The 8955-nt window shown below is 38.2% G+C and overlaps 1 pseudogene; it reads right to left on the bottom strand.

Moving 5' to 3' along the window:
- LOC107582138 (disks large-associated protein 2-like) overlaps nucleotides 1-7838 on the bottom strand; it is a 52985-nt pseudogene extending 45147 nt beyond the window's left edge.
- Nucleotides 7839-8955: the final 1117 nt, after the last annotated feature.

The following is an 8955-nucleotide window of genomic DNA, read 5'->3' on the forward strand; positions in this document are numbered from 1 at the left end:
GGGTGTTAAAAGAAGTAAAATGTATAAAGGTGTGGTGTGCAATAACGCACAGGATTCAACTATTTGTTAAAAAAAATAAAAAATCCCATCACTTCATATTCCAGATCACCCAGAGCCTAAACTGGTCCACCAGAGCCACAAACAAATTCTAAGTTTGAACTATTCCTGAGCTACAAACATCATATATAATATATCATTCAGATAAGAAGAACTACCCTCACGCACAATCACACCACAGTGAATGAAAAATCCCTTGTTCAGTTTAACAGTCTGCTCTCCCTTGTGTGGCCATGCAGGGATGTAAAGTACTTCAGTAACTCTACTTCATTATGCTACTATTTTGCTATATTTTGCTCTTTACTCAAGTACTATTCAATGAATCTTTTTCCTTTTCTACTCAGTTACATTTCCATATGTAGGCCTATATAGAGTAAGAGTGAAAAGATGGATATATAATATTACTGTATAGTATAAACCATGATCCATTTTTAAGAATTGTTTGATAAATATAAATACTTCATCCATTTCTGTATACAAAACGTGGTTCTTTGTGAGAGTGACACATTATACCACGGAATTCAAAAGCAACAGCGCTTTACAAGAAATGGCTAAAAATATCTAACACTAAACACGTTTAATTATTGGCATTCATGTTTGTCATTTACAGTCATGAGATGCTGAAGCTATAGTTATCAATGTTTGACTCAATTATTTGATACATAATCAAAAGAAATACAAAAATTGTATCTGGTGTCTGAATAATTTTTGGTTTGACTGTATATATAAGGAGCTACATTATTAAGATTCAGAGGCGGATAGTAGTGAAGTATTTTTACTGTGCTGTAAAAGTACTTTTCAGCTGTCTGTACTTTATCAGAGTGTTTTTCTTTAGAAAACTTTACTTCACAACAATCCAAAGCATAATATTGTTAAGTAAAGTAATACTTTTTACTGCACTACGTTTCATATTAAATATAATTTAATACTTAATTACATTAGAGTAAAAGTAAAAGTTAAGTAAAAGTATTTCAAAGATGTACTTGAGTACAAGAAAGAACTACATTTTTAATGTTCTTAAGTATTAAAGGTAAAACAAACAACTTTTATTTATGAAATGAAGTGCAGTAAAAAGTATGACATTATGCTTTGGAATGTAGTGAAGTAAAGTTTTCCAAAGAAAAACACTCTGATAAACTAGAGATACATTTTAAATTTACTTGAGTAAAGTAAAAATACTTCACAACTGTCCGCCTCTGCTAAGATTTATAACATTTTGATATGTCATTATGATTTAGTTCGCCCAAAAATGAAAATTCTGTCATTAATTACTCACCCTCACGTCGTTCCTAACCCGTAAGACCTTCGTTCATCTTCTGAACACAAATTAAGATATTTTTGATGAAATCCGAGAGCTCTCTGACCCTCCCATAGACAGCAATGTTATTACCATATTCAAGGCCCAGAAAGGTAGTAAGGACATCGTTAAAATAGTCCATGTGACATCAGTGGTTCAACCTTAATTTTATGAAACTACAAGAATACTTTTTGTGCACAAAGAAAACAAAAATTTTGACTTTATTCAACGATTTATTTTCTTCTGGTCAGTCTCCGCTGCCATTCACGAGAGTATCACAGCGATGGGCATTCCTCTGCTTGTAAACAAGGAACAGCTCCTGCGTCAGCAGCATCACACGCATGTACTCTCTAGAATGCAGTGGAGAATGACACGGAAGAGAAGAATTGTTGAATAAAGTCGTTATTTTTGTTTTCTTTGCGCATAAAATGTATTCTCGTAGCTTCATAAAATTACAGTTAAACCACTGATGTCACATGGACTATTTTAATGATGTCCTTACTACTTTTCTGGGCCTTGATTGTGTTAGTTGCGTAGCTGTCTATGAAAAGCCCCTGGATTTCATCAAAAATATCTTAATCTGTGTTCTGAAGATGAACGAAGGTCTTAAAGGTTTGGAACGGCATGAGGGTGAGTAATTAATGACAGAATCTTAATTTTTGGGTCAACACTTTTATTTTGGTGGAATACTGGTGAAATGCTGTAAACGTATATCCACAGAAACATTGGACATTTTGCAAATGCATAAATAAGATGAACCTGGAGCACACTGCATTCTCAAAAAATGTAGGTTAAACTCATATGGAGTTCATGAGAAGCAGCATTCACTGGGAAGCGAGGCACTCAGACGCTGGAAACACTGTAAGCTGAACATGTAACAGGTATTTAATTTGATTTCACACTAAGCTTTATCACAACAACATTTTCAAGAATTATTTTTAGAGCCGCATTGACATATTTTAATTTTACATTCTTATGTGAACCCTCTGAAGTTCCCTCATGAACCCCCATTGGGAAAACTTGTTCTAGTGGATGGATGCCAAATAATTTGCTACATTTGTGAATACTGTGAACTCTACTGTTATGCCTAACAACACCATTTAGCCATGATTACCCAAGATTATTATTACTATATAGAGTAGTAGACTCTATCGCCAGTAGAACTCCATCTCATATGGTCCTATAGAATCATTTACATTCAAATTCTGCCTACTGTATATCTGTATGAAATCACTTTTAAAAGTAGATGTAAGTACAGAGCATTTCATCGGACTGGATTATGGTGGGTAGATACGCCTACATCCTTTAAAAGTGCATTATCATTTCTGGATGTAAGCCAGCAAGCACGTCAATGGATGTTTATCCATCGGGAAGGCCAAATAAAGTGCTTTTGCTTTCGCCTAGAATCACACAGCGTCTCCCTGACATGGCTGCTTCAACACTAACTGTGGTTACTGAAACCACGCCTTCTTTCTTTGCATGTACATTTGGGCGCATTATGCAAATATTCCCACATAGTGACCTAGATATGTGGGGGCGTGTTAGAACGAGCCGTTTTAGGGGGGCGTGGCAGAGTCTTAACTTTGATAAAGAATATCTCTTTGGGTTTGTGACTTTAGTCTTTGCAACTTCAGGGATCTTATCTATGCACAATCAGCTTGTAACACTCCAAAGAGAAAGGAAAACTTGAAATCGCATCATATGACCCCTTTAAATAGATGTGAATTTTCCATAATTTTCAAAGGTCAAAAAGTGTCAAAGGGTGGTGTTTCGGCATGACTGTGAACACTGTAACCGCAAAATACAACCCAAAGTCTCATGAGAGGAGGCAGTGCTTCCAAGTTGCTTCCAAGTTGTTATAATGCTAACCTATCATGTTCACAATCGGGACACAAATCGCCCTAACTGGGTCAAATTGGTTGAAATGGATGGAATAAACAATTCATCCATTTGGACATTTTGGTCACTTTTAAATCTAAATTAACTCAAAGATAGTTGTGACTGTTCCAACACAGCAGTACAGACATAAGATATAAACGATATGTGGGTAAAATGATTTTAGGGTGAAAAAACAACCCTTTTATATCCAATATTACAGCTACAATCCTAGAGGCCTAAATCAACTGTTAAAATGATTACTTAAACAGCTTTACAGATCAAATAATACAGAAGTTTTTAACAGAAGAATTAAATGTACTTAAATAATATTATAGGCTTCACATTTCTGCTCTTAAGGTCCAATTCACTTTCATTATGAGTGACTCACCGTAACCTCAATTTTTTTTGTTCTTAAAAACAAGAGCTCTGTCAAAGGTTTGAACAGATGAGTCAAAATAATTTTTGTGGTAATCAACATAATGCCACAAATGCGGTCGACTGATATTAAACCCAGAATGTTTCTTTAAACAGAGTCAGACTAATTCAGCTGGCAGTTTAATGTTCTGTGTGTCTTGACTGGATTCTGAAGCACATCACTGTGATAAAATCAAAGACAATGTCTAGACGGCATCATGAGAAAAGCACCAATTCATCTCTTCAGCAGAGTGTGACAGACAACAGGTTCCTTGTTCTACCTCAAATTGTTTTATAATATCTCTTTTCATAAGTCTATGCTTCATTTCACGTTTTGAGACTTTAGTCTTTGCAACTTCAGGGATCTTATCTATGCACAATCAGCTTGTAACACTCCAAAGAGAAAGGAAAACTTGAAATCGCATCATATGACCCCTTTAAGTACATTTGTAAGCATTTCAATTTACATGAAACAATGATCTGTTAATGAGTATCTGTTATTAATGAAAGTTATTTTAAAGTGTATAATAATAATAAAAGTTCTAGTAACTTAATAAAACTGTCTTGATAACTTTGAAAATTGGGCAGTGGATTTCTAGTTCCAGAAATCTATTTGATTACAGTTTTAAAATAAACTAATAAACTTGATTTATTAGTTTATCTGATTATGTAATTTATGTTTGTCAGTCATATATAAATGAAACGGGTAAGAATTTTGTGATACTAATAAACTGAATGTGTATTAAGAACACAATATCAAGGCTTATATGAAGTATGGCATATACATTTATTTCATAGCTTATACATTTACTTAAACATTTGATAGCTTATACATTATCTACCGACTACTTGTCCAAAATGCTCTATTCATATACATCCTACGAGGCTAGACAATGGGAAAGAGGGATTTTAGAAGAAACATCTGACAGAGCTTGCCTGGACATTTCTTACTTATCAGCTTAATTTAAATTCCCACAAAGCCTAACCTTTACAGGTTTTCATATTAAACTGCTACAAACCATGCATGTAAGACACATCTATCTGATTAAGCACACTGGAACACAGCTGACTTATAATGAAATCAAATTTGAAGTTCAAGGTTATTCCTGAATGGTTAATTAGTGAGTGTATCCAGTTTCATGTCACTTACAACTCAGCCAGACTGTCATTTCTCTTGAGCACTGACAGTCTCTAATAAGGTCAGCAAGAAGACAGGCTTAATTTTTTCCTATGCAAACATGCCAATGCTGTATGTGCTGATGATTTTTACAAAGTAGTTCTTAGCTCCTCAGAACAAGGAGACCACTGGTACTTATACCATAATTAACCTTCAAGGAGGAAGATGTCAGTTAGATGTCAGGAACTTAGTTGAATAATTGTGTAGAAGTCAGCATGACCTATGTGTGCTTCATGCCATCATTCAAAATGAGAATCAGAGGCAAACAAAGACAAAGCACAATGTGTGAAATAATATATACCACAATGCAATGCACTCAAATTGTCCTTACGTTCCAGTAGGACAACTGATTTTATTCAGATCTGTTTTGACAGATATGTTAAAATCTCCTAAATGAAATCAGGGGTGTACTAATATGGATATTTTTGAATGTCAAAACATGCTGGCATTTTTTGCACTGTCAAAATAAAAGCTCCTGCACTGTCAACATAAAAGTCCCTCTTCTGGGACTTACCAACAAAACAGAAAAACTTATAAGCCAGTGCAGTTAATTATTTCCTCTAATTATTTCCTCTGGCATTATTGCACAAACCAAAACTTATGAAATATATATCATATCATTTATTTGATGAAAAATGCTTCAAACATCTATCCATCTATCAAATAAAAGTTCACTACTACATGCTTTAATGGCACAGTCTTACACTACATCACAGATCCTTTTTGTATTGATCCCTCCTTCTTAGGCATCAATGGTTCCCACAGGCCTTAAACAATAACACTAGATAATGAATTACTGGATTCAATTGCATTTTGCCCCACACACATCTGTTTCAGTAAAAGAAAAGGGACAAAACAGACAGTTTCTCCTTAGAGACACTCAAAACCTTATCATCTAAGGGGCCAGTATAAATTAAACGTTTATGTGTTTCTTATTCAAAGACTACTTTTATTATAAGAACAATCACCGTGGCGTAACCTGGGGTAAAGGCCTTTGCTCAAGAGCACCATCATGATTGGAAATCCCTGTAATTCTCCAGTTCATGAATCACCCCTTGGGTTTAAACTAGTGACGAAACAGTCTGTGTGTCATTGGTCTTGAATTGGTCTGACCATTGGTAACAAACCACAGTACTCAATAGAGTTACTTTCAAATACATTTGCCATTAAACAAAATATGTTGTTTTTCAGGCAATTTGCCATAAACATACTGATTTTAACTAACTTGCCTGGATTCTCACTGAACTGTTGCTCCGCCAGGACAGTGGCTCACCTGATAGAGATAAGTGACTCTAAAAGAGAGTGTAAGATTTTACACTAATAACTGCTTATACCCCTTGCAACAATGCTAAAATGCAATAAAAATACATGAAATTACACTTCAGTAGCATTTAGTTAATTGGGTTTATGGGTAGCCACACCTTGCTCCAAAATCCAGTATTTCAGGGTAGGTTTTTATCAGTTCTTACTTTTCCTCAGAACTGAAATCAAGACCTTGGCATTGCTTGCACCATGCTCTACTGTTTGATCTAGAGGTAGGATATCACAAAACGATTTTCATTACATATTAATAAAATGAACATATTGCCATCTTGTCAATTATTCAATGTCTAAGGGAATGTTTTGTCAAAATCGCCCAAATCAAACAGATATACGTACGTTGAACACCTGCAATAAAATTACTAATTTCCTCCATGAAGACACTGTCATTTAAAAGGAAACCATTAAACCAACTGTTCATCTTTCCCATCATATAACTACTGGTTCATTTCTGAAAGGCATTTGGGGCACCATCATATCATCTTCTCAAGGATGGAAGTGGATATGTTTAAGAAAGCCATGACTCACCTGTAGGTAGTGTGAGGACCGGAATGATGGTTTAAGGTCCTGATGCATCATGGGCTTCTCTAGGTTTAGGGAGGACTTTCGGTAGGCCTCTTTGGCCTGGCTGACGGTGAGTGTTGACCAGGAACTCCTCTTCATGAACTTCCCCTCAGGTGCCATGGACAAGCCCTCGCAGGCCGAACACTTGACGTCATTGTTGCTTTTGGAGGTTTTGAGAGAGTGGTCTCCAAAGTGAGTGTGCATGGATTCTGGGAAACTGTGACCATGATGGTGGCGGCTCAAGGCGCTGGCCGTGCGGTAGGTGCTGTCACTGTCTAGGTTGTCATCCGAGCTCCACCAGCCCCCTGTCCCTGACCGGTGCCTGCGCTCCTTGCTTTTACTGCGCCTGCTGCCATGCTTGGATGAGTGATGATTGCCGTGGTGATGATGATGGCTTCCCCCACCTCCACTGTCACCTTTGGTGCCATTCATCTTGGACGATCCCTCCAGTGAGTGGGACTTGGTGAAGAGCTTTTGGACAGAGTGCACCAGGTGTCGGATGCGACCGGGGCTCTCACTCCGCTGCTCCCCACCAGTGGCGGCAGATGTGCGTTGGTACTGGAGTGTGTGGAAGCCATCACGATGAAGTGGAAGCTGTTTTTCGAACTGGTCCAGCAGGTTTGCGGGGATGCGGTTGCTCTTGCTGCTGATGTGGTGAGAGGCAGATGTTGCAGCAGCGACGGCGGCGGATGTAGCTGAGGTGGTGATGGCTGCACAGTCTTCCCGGGCAGCTGGGTCATAGTACAGCGAACTGTAGTGCATTCTGGGAAAGGTGCTGCTGGAGACGTGGTCGGCGGGGGCAGTGGAAGTTAGCGCCACAGGTGACATGATCATGCAGTCGGAGTGAATGGAGCTGCGGGGGGAAAGACGATGATGAAAGTCCATGGCGCAAGTCTCCGTGGGGCTGAGCAGGTAGGAGTGGCGCAGATCGGACACATGCATGCCATGCAGGTCATGGAGATGCTCGCACTCCGCCAGTCCACACGGGGGCAGTGTGGGAATCTGGTGCGGTGCACGACCACCTGATAAGCCCTTCATGTTCCTGGGTGGAGCGAGGCTACTATCCTCATTGAAATCTCGGGATGGTGACCAGGGGGAATACTGCTGGTCTGGAAATAAAGAGAAGGACATTAAAGGTGAGCAGTTTTACTAGATTAGTCTCAACTTTATTTCTATCATGACAACTCTCAAAAGATTTCAGCATGGTAATGGATATGACAATGTTAATCTACTTGGTCTTGGCGGAATAGACCTGCCATGCTGCTGCTGGTTATTGCTGTTATTGTCGATTATTGCTGCTGTTGCAAAGTAAGTACAGGAACTTGCTACTGCCAATGCATATGGGGCTGTGAGTATTTAAGACATACTGCTGCTGTACAAGTAGTATATATAATAACATGTATCAGATCTATACAGGTGGAGCTGGGGAAGGTGAAGGATTTCAGAGGAACTCTGAAAGTGCGCTGTAAAATGCTCTAGAGAATGCTAACCAGCCATTAAAATGTAAAGCAGAAAGCTTACTGGCATGCGTATACAACATGAACCAATCAGCTTGTGCCAAGTAGTTTAACGCTGTGAATATCATCAGCCTGCACCATCTAGAGCAGGGCTGTCCAAACCAGAGCATGTGAGCGAAGCGGAGCGGTGTGACGCTCTGCTACGTTTTCCGCTCTATGGACGTGCGCTCCGCTCAGTCGCTCTAACTGCCCGAGCAAGCGCTCCGTTAACATTCCGCTCACGCTCACCGTAAACCAATTCCCGCTCAGATCCCGCTCCGACATAAAATTTCTCTAGTAGGCCTAATTGTTTACTGTTTGTAACGAAATTCTTGGATTATTGTCTAAAATTAAGCATGCTGATAAATAGCAATTATCATGTTTCAGAGCGAAATTCTAACATTCTTCTTAATTTGATTAATTGTAATGTATTAATTAAAATGTATTAAATATATGAATCTAACCTTAGCAAACCTACCTAAAATGCAAAAACTGAAAAAGTGTATTTGATTTTCGTTAACTTTATTTCCGTGAAAATAGCTGCAGTTGTTGTGCAATAGAACATTCAAAACAGGCTCATTAAAACACAAACGCACACACACACACGAGATGAAATGTGTGTAGATCTTTACAAAATACACATGGATTATAAAGCCTGTGAAAAGCACACACAAAATAAAATGCACTTAAAGAACGCTTGGATTATGAACTGACGTCAATGAAAGAAACACACTTAGTGTCAAGTTAAAATA

Source organism: Sinocyclocheilus grahami, unplaced genomic scaffold (assembly GCF_001515645.1).
Source record: "Sinocyclocheilus grahami isolate Dianchi unplaced genomic scaffold, SAMN03320097.WGS_v1.1 scaffold40.1, whole genome shotgun sequence".
NCBI classification, from domain to species: Eukaryota; Metazoa; Chordata; class Actinopteri; order Cypriniformes; family Cyprinidae; genus Sinocyclocheilus; species Sinocyclocheilus grahami.